This window comes from Haliaeetus leucocephalus, unplaced genomic scaffold, assembly GCF_000737465.1.
Source record: "Haliaeetus leucocephalus isolate CR32 unplaced genomic scaffold, Haliaeetus_leucocephalus-4.0 Scaffold339, whole genome shotgun sequence".
Taxonomy (NCBI): domain Eukaryota; kingdom Metazoa; phylum Chordata; class Aves; order Accipitriformes; family Accipitridae; genus Haliaeetus; species Haliaeetus leucocephalus.
Window position 1 is genome coordinate 8,898,470 of NW_010972775.1, and position 13,128 is coordinate 8,911,597.

Consider the following 13,128-nt stretch of genomic DNA (forward strand, 5'->3'; position numbering starts at 1 on the left):
CTAAACCTATGGGTAAAAATATTAGTAGTCATACGCTGCTGAGGAAAGTACGGACACATTGACTCAGCTAGTGCAGCTGCAGCAGGAGTTGCCGTTTTAAACTTGGAATTACTGGAAGTTTATTATTGTATTCATTTATGCAAATTACAGAAGGTATAATTGAAACAAGGTCAGTAGTGTTTGTCAGTGTGTTGCAGCTGAGGTCATTGGAATGTAAGTGCTTTGTAAATGAATGCTTTCTGACTGCAAGCAATCAAAGACGATCCAGAAACTGCAGTTCAACAAATGGCTGACTTATTTCAAGAGGTACAGTTTGTTTTGTTTTGTTTTGTTTTGTTTTTTTTAACACTAGTATCTTGTAGAAATTAGGACAAAGACTGCAACTTTTATGGACTTTTACTGTTGTGATGTACGAGCTCTAGGTTCTGTGCAGCTGCCTGTAGCCTTTCTGCTGAAGGATCTTTGTGGTTTTCATTTGCTAACATGCGTGGAAATGAGAACAAATGGCACGACGATTAAGATTGCATTTTGCTACCCAAAGAAGCAACACAGATCCCTTATCGGAAACCTCTGAAAATGTTTTGGATAGTAACAATTGTATGTACTTCAAAAAATCGCAGAATTCTGCACCGAATGTTACACAAATGAAACTGACTCCTAGACAAGTTGCTTATGCACCTGTAATGCAACAAGTAATTAATCAAGAGGAAAATGCAGCTATTTCTTCATTGCAAATAAAAAAGAGCACCTCACTGCACATTTCCCTACAGTCTAGAAAGTGTAGTGGATGTTTTCGATCTGGTGATGCTGTAGCTACTGGTGAAGACACTTCATTCATTGGTATTGGTAATGAAGGAAATTGTGGCGCTAGAATTGTGGTTGATCATCGATCTAATGATAGCCTTCTGAGCAATAGTGCTCTGTGCAATGGTAGTCTTAGCAGTATTGCAGCCAGTGACAGTGGATCGTTCAGCAGTGCTGGCAGTGACTACGGATCATGTGCAAGTACTACAAGTGATGGAGGTTCATACAGTAACAGTGTCGTCAGTGACAGTGGTAGTGGCACTCTTTCGACAAGTGATGGTACTTTCTGTAGTAGTGTTGTGCATGGTGATTCTTCATATAGAAGCACTGCAAACAAATGTAATCCCTATAGGAACAACTCATCTCAGGAAACTCTGTGTAGAAGTAATACTGCTTTTGACCAAGATGCTTTGTCAGTGAGGAAGAAGACTAAAATTCCACTGCGACGTTGTTCATCACTGGTTATATTCCCTAGGAGTCCTTCCAGTACTCCTCCAGCTTCTCCAGTAAGCTCAGGTCAACTACCACATAGAGGTGCCTACCAAACATCCCATAAACTAATTATTTCTCCTAGTGAGCTGGCACAAAAAGAAGATCAAACCATTTCCAAGGGTTTCCTTTCAACAGCAGTCAATGGACTTCGACTGTCTAAAACAGTTTGCTCTTCTGGCGAAGTCAGAGACATTCGACCACTTTGCTTGAACACATCATTACAGCACAAAAGTCTGATTTTGAATAGTTCTGAGCAGGCAACTTGTGAAGAAGTGTCTGATGGCTTCTCATGTATTTCAGTTCATCTCACTCAAAGAGCATTTGCATCGAGCAGTGAAATGGTTAATGGCTGTTGCAGTCCAGAGTTAAATCTGAACTCCAGTGCAAAATACCCTCATTTAAAGCTGACACGTAGCACATCTGCATGTCTACCCTCAAAAATAGATTCAGAATGTCAGATTAATATAAATGAACTAGAAAGACCAAATGCACAGATAAGCAAAACCCACCATGTTTTGCAAAGAAGTGTTTCGTTGGAAGGATCACGTCAAAAAGTTTCTTGCTGTTTATCCAGCGTTAAATACAAGTGTCATAGTGCAAGGACGTCTCAGTTGCACATACAGTTCAAACCTGGGAATGAAGGAAAACCAACTGGTGTTAAGAAAAGATATGGAACCTCTAAAAGGGAAATGTCTAGCACTTCTTTGTGGAGGCCCCATAAGGTGAGTGTTCTGGTTTATAGAAAAATTTGACAGTATTTTACAGCTGAAATTTAACTGGAAAATAATAACATTCACAATCAAGACTTAAACACCATGATTTTGGAAGTTCCTAATGGTGTCAAACTGTCACCATTAGGAAGTTAATTTTTATATTGTCTGTAACATTTGGGTTTTAGATTTGTTTCTTAGAATATGGTACATACAGTAGCACGGGTGAATAGGTCTTACAGTGAATACCTATATTTAATATCTTATAAACAATAACTTCCTGTTTACATGAACTCAAAGGGATTTTCTTGTCTAGTTATCTAGACATGGGAATTATTTAAACTTCAGATGAAGTTTTGTAGTTTTAAGTACATAACTTCTCAGTAAATTAATAGTAATTACTAAAATTGTTTGCATATAAAATTGGTAAAAATGAGTGGATTACTGTAGAATCTTTTAGGTTTGTTTCATATAGGCTTTATTTTACAGAACAGTTTGCTGTGTGTAGAATTAAGGATAAGTAATATTTGAGCAGAGAAACTGTAAATACCGTTTGTTTCTGTATACACCCTGAACCACAGGAATTCTCAGTTTCCTCTCCTGTTTTTTTTTTTTTTTCCTTCCAACCACTACTTTACCCTGAGCAGTACACTGTAACTTAATACCTCTGTGAACAACATTGCTGTTCAAATTATAGTACTTGGCTCTAGAAGGCTTATATTAAATATATATTTTGGTAATGAAACTCATGTCCAACTAAACTGCAGAAGTGTGTTTGCTCTTATTAACTCTTAAGGCAGTTTATATTGCTAGTGAGGCATAAGCCACACGAAATGTGGATTTTTAAGACTTGTTTAAATAACATTGTGAAGACTTGAATGATCTAAATATTACATATTAGTTTTAATTGTGAGTGCAGATAAGAGTGCAACAATTAAAGTTTACCAAAATTGTTTTAAGATTTCATTCTCTATGAATTGACACTGCTACCATGTAATTAACATGTTTGTTTAAGCAAAAGGCTTTATGCCAAAGATCTATAGTTATGAATGTCCCTTTCTAAATTAGTAATATCATTAACTTGGAGGTATTAACCTGTAATTTTCAGTCTGTTGTTGCCCTTAGAGTAGTGCCTGATGATTCGATACTTACTGACTTCTTTGGAGTTTTGTGTTGCTTTTTGGTTAAAAAGAGTTTGAAGAAAAATGCACTTTCCTTCTTGTAAAACTGTGATCTATGTTTAAGCTTCATTATAAAACTCACAGTGGATCACAGGTAATCACTATGCATGTTGTTTGGTGATTCCTCATCCCAAAATCAAACTCTAAAGTTGATGGTAAATTCCACGATAAGCACAAACAGAAAGTGACATATTTTAAGTAGTCTGGATCTAGTTATTTTTAAAAAGTATATTGTAAAAAGGAAAACATGTTGAGTCATGCACGTCAAGTACATTTCTCGTCAACTTGCACTGCTAGCCTCTGTGTTTAATGGCAGTTGATATGTAAGATATTTTATATTTTAATACTGGGTAAATCTTAATATATTCAATTTAGATAGAATCCAAGTTCAGGATTAGATTGTTAGCAGACAATTCCAGAAAACCTCACAGGACACTGGACTGACAATAGTTTGTTTCAGTTCTCAAGAGCGGTGTTTACAGTGGATTGACATATCTGAGGAGACTTAACTTTTTAAAGCACTTGATAGCATGCTTCAGTGCTAGTTGAGCATTTTTACTGTGTTAATGTAGCAGCATGTTTTAAGCTTCCTGAATTCTTAAGATTTCATCTTCTGACTAGAAGATGAGAGAGACAAGTTTAAAAATAAAAAACTGAAAAAAACAGTCTGCATCCCAAATTGTTGTAGTTATTTTGTACTTTTCATGTATTTGCAAATATTTACATTTGTGCCATATCTACTACAAATTAAGAAGATCTCTGACATCAGAAAACTGGACACTAAAGGTTTTATAGCAGTATACTTGGTTTAGATTCCTTTCTGTAACAACAGGTACAGGAGCCTTTCAGGCCTGAAATGGCCCTTTCAGTCTTTATGTAAATTCAGTTTTTACTGCATTCCTCTATATTCCTGAATAGCCTATAAAACATGTTATCAAAAAATTTAAAAGCTTCCCCTACCAAACCAAGCAAAAACCATAGTTGATTTTATAGCAGCTCAGCAATTCACTGGAATAAAATAGATAAATAGTATTGTATTTACTACTACAGTCTTTGTGACAAATATAATAGATTCTATGGCAATCATTGAATTATATAGTCCAGTTAATTATCATGGTGTATTGTGACTCATTTAAAAATAAACAACTCCCAAAATATTTCTCTTGACTCCAGTTAGTCTGGCCTAGTATATTGATATGCTGAGTCTGGGTTCAAATTTAACAAGTTGATACTGGAGTAGCATTTAGTAATGTCAGCTATCTGTACAGAGCAGTCATGAAATCAAATCAGTGCTTTGGTCAGAGACTCCAGAGTCTGAAGCAGTGAAAGGTCTATGCATTCTTTTCTTACGTGCCTAGCTACTAGCCTTCAGCAACCTCGTATCAGATTTCCTGCTTTCTATAATCAACAGCTTGTTAAAGGCTAACTTTAAAAAAAAAAAAAAAAAATCAAAATCAAAACACCATTTCTGTGACAACTAGCGTTAGATTATTTTTAATTATATTGAAAAATGTGAAATGATGATGACCCACATACCACTACTGATCTTTACTGGAAACATATTGAATAGGTTCTGCAGTAGACAGTGGAATTTCATTTATGCGAAGCAGGAGGAAGAGGTAGTCCGTGGTTGCAGCATTGAAGGTTGTACTGGACTTTGTATTTCTGTTTTTAATGTGTTTTCAGCGCATCTATCTCTTGCTTAGGGTAGAAATAAATCTGCAACTAAAGCACTTTGACATCACAGCTGTGAACTGGGAGGGTAGGAGTGAGTAAGGAAACAGTTCACATGTAATCTTGCATATGTAAACTTTAAGAGGTACAGAGGAAGGCAGAAGTAGTGACTACAGTTCCACTTGTAGACCGTAAACAAGCTTTAAAAAAAAAAAAAAAAAGCTGTGTTAATCTCTTCCACAAGTATAATATTATGCTGACATCCCTGTTGGCATTATCCGTTCCTTCCCCATCAGTATCACTGCTGTTTAGATAATGTGAATATCATAAATGTACTTGCAAATCTGTTTCAGGCACTGTATACCTTGAAAATAATTTCTTATACAATTAAGGGAATCATTGTGGTGTTGTCTGTTTGTTTACAAGTGATTTTACACAAGTTTTGTCTCTAGTGAATGAAACGTGTTTTGAAGCAAAAAAACTTCTGAGGTGGTACAAAATAACCAGAACGTTTTTCTACTGTCAGGTTCGTGTGAAGAAAACCTTTAGTTGGAACTCTCGAGCTTTTTTCACCAGGTTCTGGAACTCTGCCTTTTGTATTTGTAAAAGGAGATGATATTTGAATCTTTCAGAACTAGATTTAAATTCTGGGCAAACAGTAATTTGAGGGGGCTGTGTGTGAGGATGTCTCTCTTCACAAACTTATTTTCCAGCTGATCCGAACATGCTGAGGGGACCAGAACCTGTGCCTGGAACATCTTGATTCCCTTGATAAATGCTGCACCACAAGTTAGCACTGAATAGTCTGAGGTTGTCTTCTGTCTTGCACCCTCTTTAAGTAGAGCTTCTGTCTTAGCAAAACTCCTTCACAGAAGATCATGGTCCAACCAGGGAGAAGTGCCAAGAGAAGGGGAAGACAACTGTGGCTTATCTCCAGCCATCTCCGTCTTTGCATATTGAGAAAAGGGGTTGCACAGGTATCAGTGTCCCGAATCTGTGCAAGGAAGTGAGGTGAAAAAGGGGCAAGTGAAGCAAAAGATTATAGAGGCAATACAAGGCAAAGCACAAATTGACATCTCTTTATGCTACTGTGCTACAATAACCTCATCACCTAATAATTTTTGTATTGTTCAGTATTGCATATCTTGAAGGATCATGTTACAAGACTCTCTATGGCACATTGCTGTGTCATGGTATATCAGCTCAGTCAAGGAGAACTGGGGTTGAAAGGAAGGTGGTGTGTTTCTGAGGAATCATGTCTAACTATGTTAGACTTAAATCACATAATACTATTTATGTTTTGTCTCAGACAAATTTTAGAAGTTGAAGTATACATCAAAGCATTAAAGGGAAGACGGTGGAAACTGTTAATCACAATAATTAACAATTTATAATTAGTTGTAGGGGATCTCCTACTTTCATCCTTTATATAACAATGACCTGTAGTACTTTGATAATTTGTACCAATTTTTTTCTGGTTTCCATCTTGCTTAAATTCAACATTTTCTTACAGCTGCTTCTCCACCTTTCTTCATGTTTTTAGCTTTTGATTAGCAGTCTTCTTCAGGGGGAAAAAAAGATTATGCACAAAAGATGTGATAAACCTTATAGGCAAGACTAGCTGTGAATGGTTGCTCTGTGGAAGCATTAGCAAAGGAAGCAATCAATTAATATTATTTGGTATCAGCTCCATCCCTAAAATTTTTCTTTGTCGGTTTTGGCAAGTTGTATTTGGCAACAGTGACCCATATGTAACTTTCAGAATATGATTGTGCTGTAAAGAACAGTGTCTGGGCTGTAGCAAAATACTTGAATAACCCTATATATCAAAGCTCTAGCGCTTTGTAGTCACCAGCAGACACTACATGTACATGTTAAGGAGGAGTTTTGTTTGTGTTTGCTCTGCAGAAATTGATTAACCTCATTCTGTTTATAGTCTGCAGCTGAACTGCATTTGGGTAGGTTTCTCATGCCAACAAAAGGGGAAGCTAAAACTGCAAAACCATGCAGAGCAGAGCTCTTGAAACAACTTATATAAATATTTAATTATCCAGCCTTCAGGTTGATTAATGCCCTTCTAATCTACCATGAGAGAGTGGGAAGCGTTGATGGTATGGCTTCTTTAATATAGCTGCAAGCTATAAGCTCTTCTGTCTCTTAAGGCTTAGTATACAGTTAAGAATGTGTTGAAGTAAAACTTGTTCCCAAGGCAAGATAGACATTCTTCCCTTTAAACCTAACTAGCCAAATAACTTGCAGGCTCTCAGATACGAGACCATGATCATTGCTATAAACTTTTTTTTTTTTTGAATGGTACATACTTTTTGCTTTGTGTGAGAAATTAGATCAACACTTTGGGTTAAACAAAAACATTTCTTGGAAAACATTATGGTGATGTAAAAATCATAGTCTTCATAAGCATTATAGCATAAGACAGAAGCCCCGAACAAAACTAATAGTACCTGCAGGTGTTTTCCCAAGAATTGTCAAGAAGCTCAGCTATAAAATTGTTGAAATACTAACTATAATGAATAATCTTTTAATCTATTAGATTCCCTTGCTGAAGGAAGATAGTAAGTAGTATCCTGATATTTTAAAATGACCAAAAGGGGAGCTACAGGCTACTGCAACAGGCAGGTCTGGAAGAAAGAGTACATGGAATAGAATTAGTAGACATATGATATGCTCTGTGTTACACGGAGGGAGACTGAGCACTGCTTTCATAAAAGGAAGTTTTGTCTTACAAATCAAACTAAGCAATGACATTTGAAGATGGTGAGCTGGTTAAGGCAGGACACTGAGCTTTTCAAAATATTTGACAAGAACCCTTAGCAGAAAGTCTGAAAAATACTCTCAAGACATAAGTGCAGAAAAAAGCTTTGTCATTGATGACAAGTAATTAAAAGAAAAGAAACAAAAATAAGAATTAAATTGTCACCTCTGAAGTTGCAGAAAATCTCATGGTAGTGAGTGACTAGACAGTAGAATGGACAGTTTGAAAATCAGTGTTGATAAATGCCAAGTGCTGCACACAGAGGAAAAACAGCTAATGATGCATGTGTAGTAAGGGTCTCCCATACAGGTCAGGAAATAGTTTATGTCATGGTGAGTGATTCACTGAAAATGTCAGGTCAAATCTTGTTGACAGTAGAAGGGCAAATAGAAGGTTAGGATTTATTAGGAAATGAATAAACCAACAAAATTAAAAACACCATTATGGAGTTGTACAAATCCATATGTGTGCATGGCATGCATGCATATTTCTGGTCATCCTTTTTCAGGAAGCATGTATAACAGAACTAGAAAAATACCAAGAAGTGTCACAAGATTGGGCTAAGTTTTATGTGCAGAGACACTAAGTAGACCAAGGGCTTTTCAGCTTTGGAAAAAAAAAAAAAAAAGTCATATAAAGGGAGTTTTATAAAACTATAGTTCAGGGGAGGTGAATTTAAACAGAGAATGCACTCTTATAAAACAAATACATTCTCTTATGTGTTGCTGTGCTCAGTGTTGCAAGATGTGCATACCAAAAGTAGAAATGGATTTTAAGAAGAGGTTAGATAAGTTGAAGAAAGATCCATCAAAGGGTATTACATTCTCAATATGTATTTTTATGTCAGGATCAAAAAGTCCATGACAACTTATTCATTGGAAACTGGGAGATATACTTGAGGAAGTACTATTCTTAACTGCTGCTTTTATTATTTCCTTAAGCATCTGCTCTTGGCCATTACTAGGGAAAGGATGCAAGGCTGCACAGAGTGTTGATCTGACTACTAGGCTCTTTGGTGCCTGCTCAGCCCTTGCAGCCACCTAAGATCAAATGGTAGAAATGCTCTTTCAAGTTCTCCCCTCACCCTGGGCTGAGAGTGTTCTTCTGTGTTCCAACATGTGTTTTCTCATCTTCCAGAAGTGGATGAATTTCACAGATTGAGCAAGCAAGAAAACTGATTGGCCTTTTCAGATGAGTCATTTGCTTATGACTGACTTTCACCCTTGTCTTAAGGGGACTGCCCTGCATTTCTGTTAAGTGTCTCCGTTTCAAGTGAACTTTCTTCCTCACTCCCTGTGACGAACAGAACATGCTGATTTGGGAATGCAGCCAGCAAAATGTTTGTAGCTCATTTCAGTGTTGGTTTATGGATCTATAATCATCTCTGTTTCAAGAGAGTACATCACACTATTTTCCATCATGGCAGTTTACGGTAAACTGAAAAGTCTACAGATAGATGCAGTTATTGTTTGGGACCTTGGGTCACTTTCAGCTGTATCAACTGTAACGTAAGCAAACAGAATTTAAGAAGGACATCAGCAGCAAGTTCCTGGCTGAAATTACATACAAATTTGAATTGGAGTCATTGAAGTTAGGGCGTATTAAAATGCAAATGAGACGCTCCAGCTACTCAGTAAGAGGAATGTGGGAAGAAATGTACAACTGGATTCTTTTAGACCTAGATGATTTTTCTGGCAATCTGTGATTTTCCTAGTGTGAGGGAGAAGGTCTTGTTCAGTAACGTGAAAGCACAAGGGCTTTTCAAAGAAAAAGGTTTCCACAATTTATTATGAAGATTACTTATTTTTTAATAGAGTTTCTACCTTAGCCAGTTGTTGCAGTAATCATTGTTTCTAGTAAGTTCGATTTGGGACAAATATTTAGCCTATAAAGAATAAATCCAAAGTGGTTAACATCTGGCAAATTATAGGCCAATAAAATCGATGTCTAACGTGGGGATTGTAGTGTAACTTTAGTAAGAAGTGTTGCTGAGCTTATCTGAAATAAATTGTTATACCGCTTTTGTTGTAATTGTGGGGGGGTTATTTGTGTTGTAGTTGCCTTGTGTCAGAGGTTGAGGCATCCAAGGTCAGTTCATGCAGACTGGTTTTGGACAGATAGGACTTTTAAACTGAGCATAGCACAGCTAAGACAAACCGGTAAGTTCTACTGTAGCCAGGTCATCTGCCTCCATTTAGGACTGGCAGCAGTAGGCTTAGGCTTGGAGCTGGGAGAGGTCAATAGGTAGGGCTTGGAGCTCCCGTTCAGATCAGCAGTGCCTGAGGACTAATGCGGTGTGCAGAAGAGCATGGAAAACTGCAGTGTGGCTGCTAGCTGTGCGCTGGTACAAAGGCACGGGGAATTCCTGAGTTAGTGTTGATGTTGAATTTGGATCAACAGTAGCTGAGAACAGTAGACTTAAGAATGCTTTTGAAAACTGCTGGACTAACTTTGCAGTAGGCTGAGGCCATTCAGCCTGCATCCAGCCTTGCTGTTGGTCCACGTTCACAGAAATTTCTTAGAAGGGGTCAGTTACTTGTTCAGCCTGGGCCAACTATTCAAGATTATATTTAGGGCTGGAAAAAGCAGCTTCCAGGGTCAACCTTATGTTGTGCATCTGTGTGGCACTATGCTGGACCTAATGAACTTCCCAGGAGGGAGACCATGATGCAGAGATGCTCCAGTTCTCTGTCTTCCTTTTGGAGGCAAATTGTTTGTCTTTCTTTCTTTTTCTTTCTTTCTTTCTTTCTTTCTTTCTTTGGGGGGGGTGGGGTGGAGGGTGTTGGTTTTTTGTTTTTTTTTTTTTTTAATTCTGTTTGTTCCCTTTTGCTCTGAATAATAAGTTGTTGACTGTGTTTTGAGTCCTTTGGCTGAGTGTATTGATTAGCCAGTGTGGTTAACATCTGTCATATCTGGTTTGTTGCTCATTTCAGGGGCCAAATTACATGTGCAGTTTAACATTTGATAGGGTTTTACATTTTTTTGAGTGTTTTAAGCTTTGTGGTGTTAATTGGTGAAGGCAAAAGTGCACCTGGAATTGTTACTACAGGGGTTTGTTTTTCAAAATTTATTTGAAGTCTTAAGATTTGGCACAAAAGCTTCCACAAATAGATGCAAAAGTTTTATGTTTTTATAGTACTGTGAAGTTAACTGACTTTATGTAAGGAATGGATTGTCGAAATAGTACCTAATTAAATTTGGTACTCTTCTCTGAATTTTTTTTTTTTTTTTGAGTGTTGACTGGTTTAACACAGGAGGCCAAATCTGGATTGGCTCTTGACTTTTCATAAAATGTAATATTCCTGCTTTCTATATGGTAGCTTATTTGGCACATCCATCCATAAAACGAAAGGAAGTCAAATTCCTGATGAATAAAATATGCAAGTTACTAACTTTTGACTTGTTCTCTGTTTATGTTGTGCTTAAGTATGCTTTCGTTATATTAGATGACTTCTTGTCTTCCTGTGACCTAGGTGAAAATGAGTTTTTGTATGCAAAATAAAAAAGCTATCTTAAATTGCTTTTTTAATGAACTTCTAAGCACAAGTTCTCAAACTAACAAACACTGAGGTGAGTAATATATGAATGTTGTTATAAAATTACTGTAGACTAAATATGAATTTTTAAGGAAGCTATCTATAAGATTCTGGTTCTATATAAAAAGTGTAAGCTGTAAATGGAGAAGCAGATGACACTTTTGCTCTGGTCTTTTTAGAGAAGCAGTTCTTTGGAAGCGAGGGAGAATTAGTGAAAATAACTTCAGTGTCATTTTTAAATGCTGTCTGTTAAACAGATGATAAAACTGCTGAGGCATGTTATGCTGACACTTTGCTGTTGAAGCAGCCAGCAGGGCTGAAGGTCCTGCAGAAACATATGTTGCATAATAACCATTGATCTAACAGTATGTATCTTCTCTATTTTGAAAATGCTGGTAGGTTCTTATATCTCAGTATCATAGGTAGTTGATCATAGATGCCAACTAAAAAGAAATGCCTACGTGTCATTAAAAAAAAAAATCTTCTCACCATCTACCTCTACCCCTTAAAAATACATGCAACAAAGTATTTATTGCTTTGCAAGATAGAGAAAACATTACTTTTAGAATCTATGAATTTGGTAAGATCTTAACATAATTGAATTTTTTTTTAAACTTATTTTCCTGTCATGAATAGCATATGCTGGCAGTATTTTATGGAAGAAAAAAGCTCACTTTTCTCGATTTAGAGTTCTAGAGAACCAAATAATATACTCAGCGCAGCATGAAAAAAAAAATACTTGGTTGCTAGTGTAGCTCAGGAAAGTTGGGGGGGGGGTTGGTTTGGGGGTTTTTTTTTTTTCATTCTCATCAAGCTTGTAACTAATGTTGATGTTTAAGCAAGAAGAATGTTGGTTTTATAAGGGATCTATTGAGCTCTTGTTTTCTTAAGCAGCGATAGTCAGGATCACTGTTTGTTTTTTCAGTTTCAATTGATACTTTATATTCCCTCCAGTAGAAGCTGTATGCTTTCTCATTTTGCCATACAGTTGTAGATTTCTGTGTGAAGACCAACTTATGCACAACTAGCTGTCTGTTTAGTTAGAAAAAGACTGGGAATGTACGTAAGTTCTAATTCATGCACTAACACCAAGAAAAATTAGTCACAGAAGTTGGTAGAGAAAATACCTGTTATTTCAACACCCCAGTCTTCTACAAGAGCTGTTTCAAAAGGCACTGTGAATTAAGAAAGCAATTAAGAAAGGCATTAAATTCAGTTAACTGTCTTCAAACGTGGTAAATTATGGATAATGTTCTCAGTACTGCTTTTAAGTGTGTGACTCAGATAAGCATGTCTGTTTAAAATCTCCTTCTATCCAGTTTCTGATGGGAATTGCAGAAAAAAAAATCTCAAATCTTAACTGTTAATGCTTATTAAGTATGTATTCATAAAATAGATGCAAGTGAGTTTTGGACTGGATTACTTTCTTCTGGTGCTTTTCCTCTTTGAGCACTCACTTTGGCATTTCACTAGAGTTCTTTAAATGTATTGTATACAGCAGCTGTCTGTCCTCACATGTTTTTAATAACTTTCTATAGACTAAACCAACGAATCAGTAAAATAAAAGGCCTCTTTGTTAGTGTATTATGGCATTAATTGAGGTTTATGCACTTATGGTTTGGCAAGCAGAAAGTTTGAGTTCTCTGGCTGTTAAGAAATTAGAAGTTGACAAGAACAACTGACCCACTTGTCTGTCTTGGAAAAAACTGGGATGCCTGCTCTCATGAAACAGAGATCCAAACAGTTTCAACTCCATTGGCATTTAATTGTTAACGTGTTTGATGTCTGTTTCAAAGCTTCTTTGGCGCTTCTTTGAAGGCAGTTAGTCAGCTTGTCATAGCGAGAGACATTGCTAAAGAGCATTCCTGCTATCTGATCTATGTATTAGTTGTTTGGAGGTCAACAAAAAATCTCCACTGGAGGATTTTACTCTCTGGCTGGAGGAGAAGGTAATGTTA

The 13,128-nt window shown here is 36.7% G+C and overlaps 1 protein-coding gene across 5 annotated transcripts in view; it reads left to right on the plus strand.

Moving 5' to 3' along the window:
* NEDD4 (neural precursor cell expressed, developmentally down-regulated 4, E3 ubiquitin protein ligase) overlaps positions 1-13,128 on the plus strand; it is a 64,156-nt gene that overhangs the window by 21,300 nt on the left and 29,728 nt on the right. The window contains exon 1 of one of the 5 annotated variants that reach the window (XM_010571790.1): positions 11,149-11,204. The exons of the other annotated variants lie outside the window; for them this stretch is intronic. The gene's annotated coding sequence lies outside the window, so the exon portion shown is untranslated. Of the gene's footprint in view, positions 1-11,148; positions 11,205-13,128 lie in introns of those variants that run through there. 5 annotated transcript variants of the gene reach the window in all.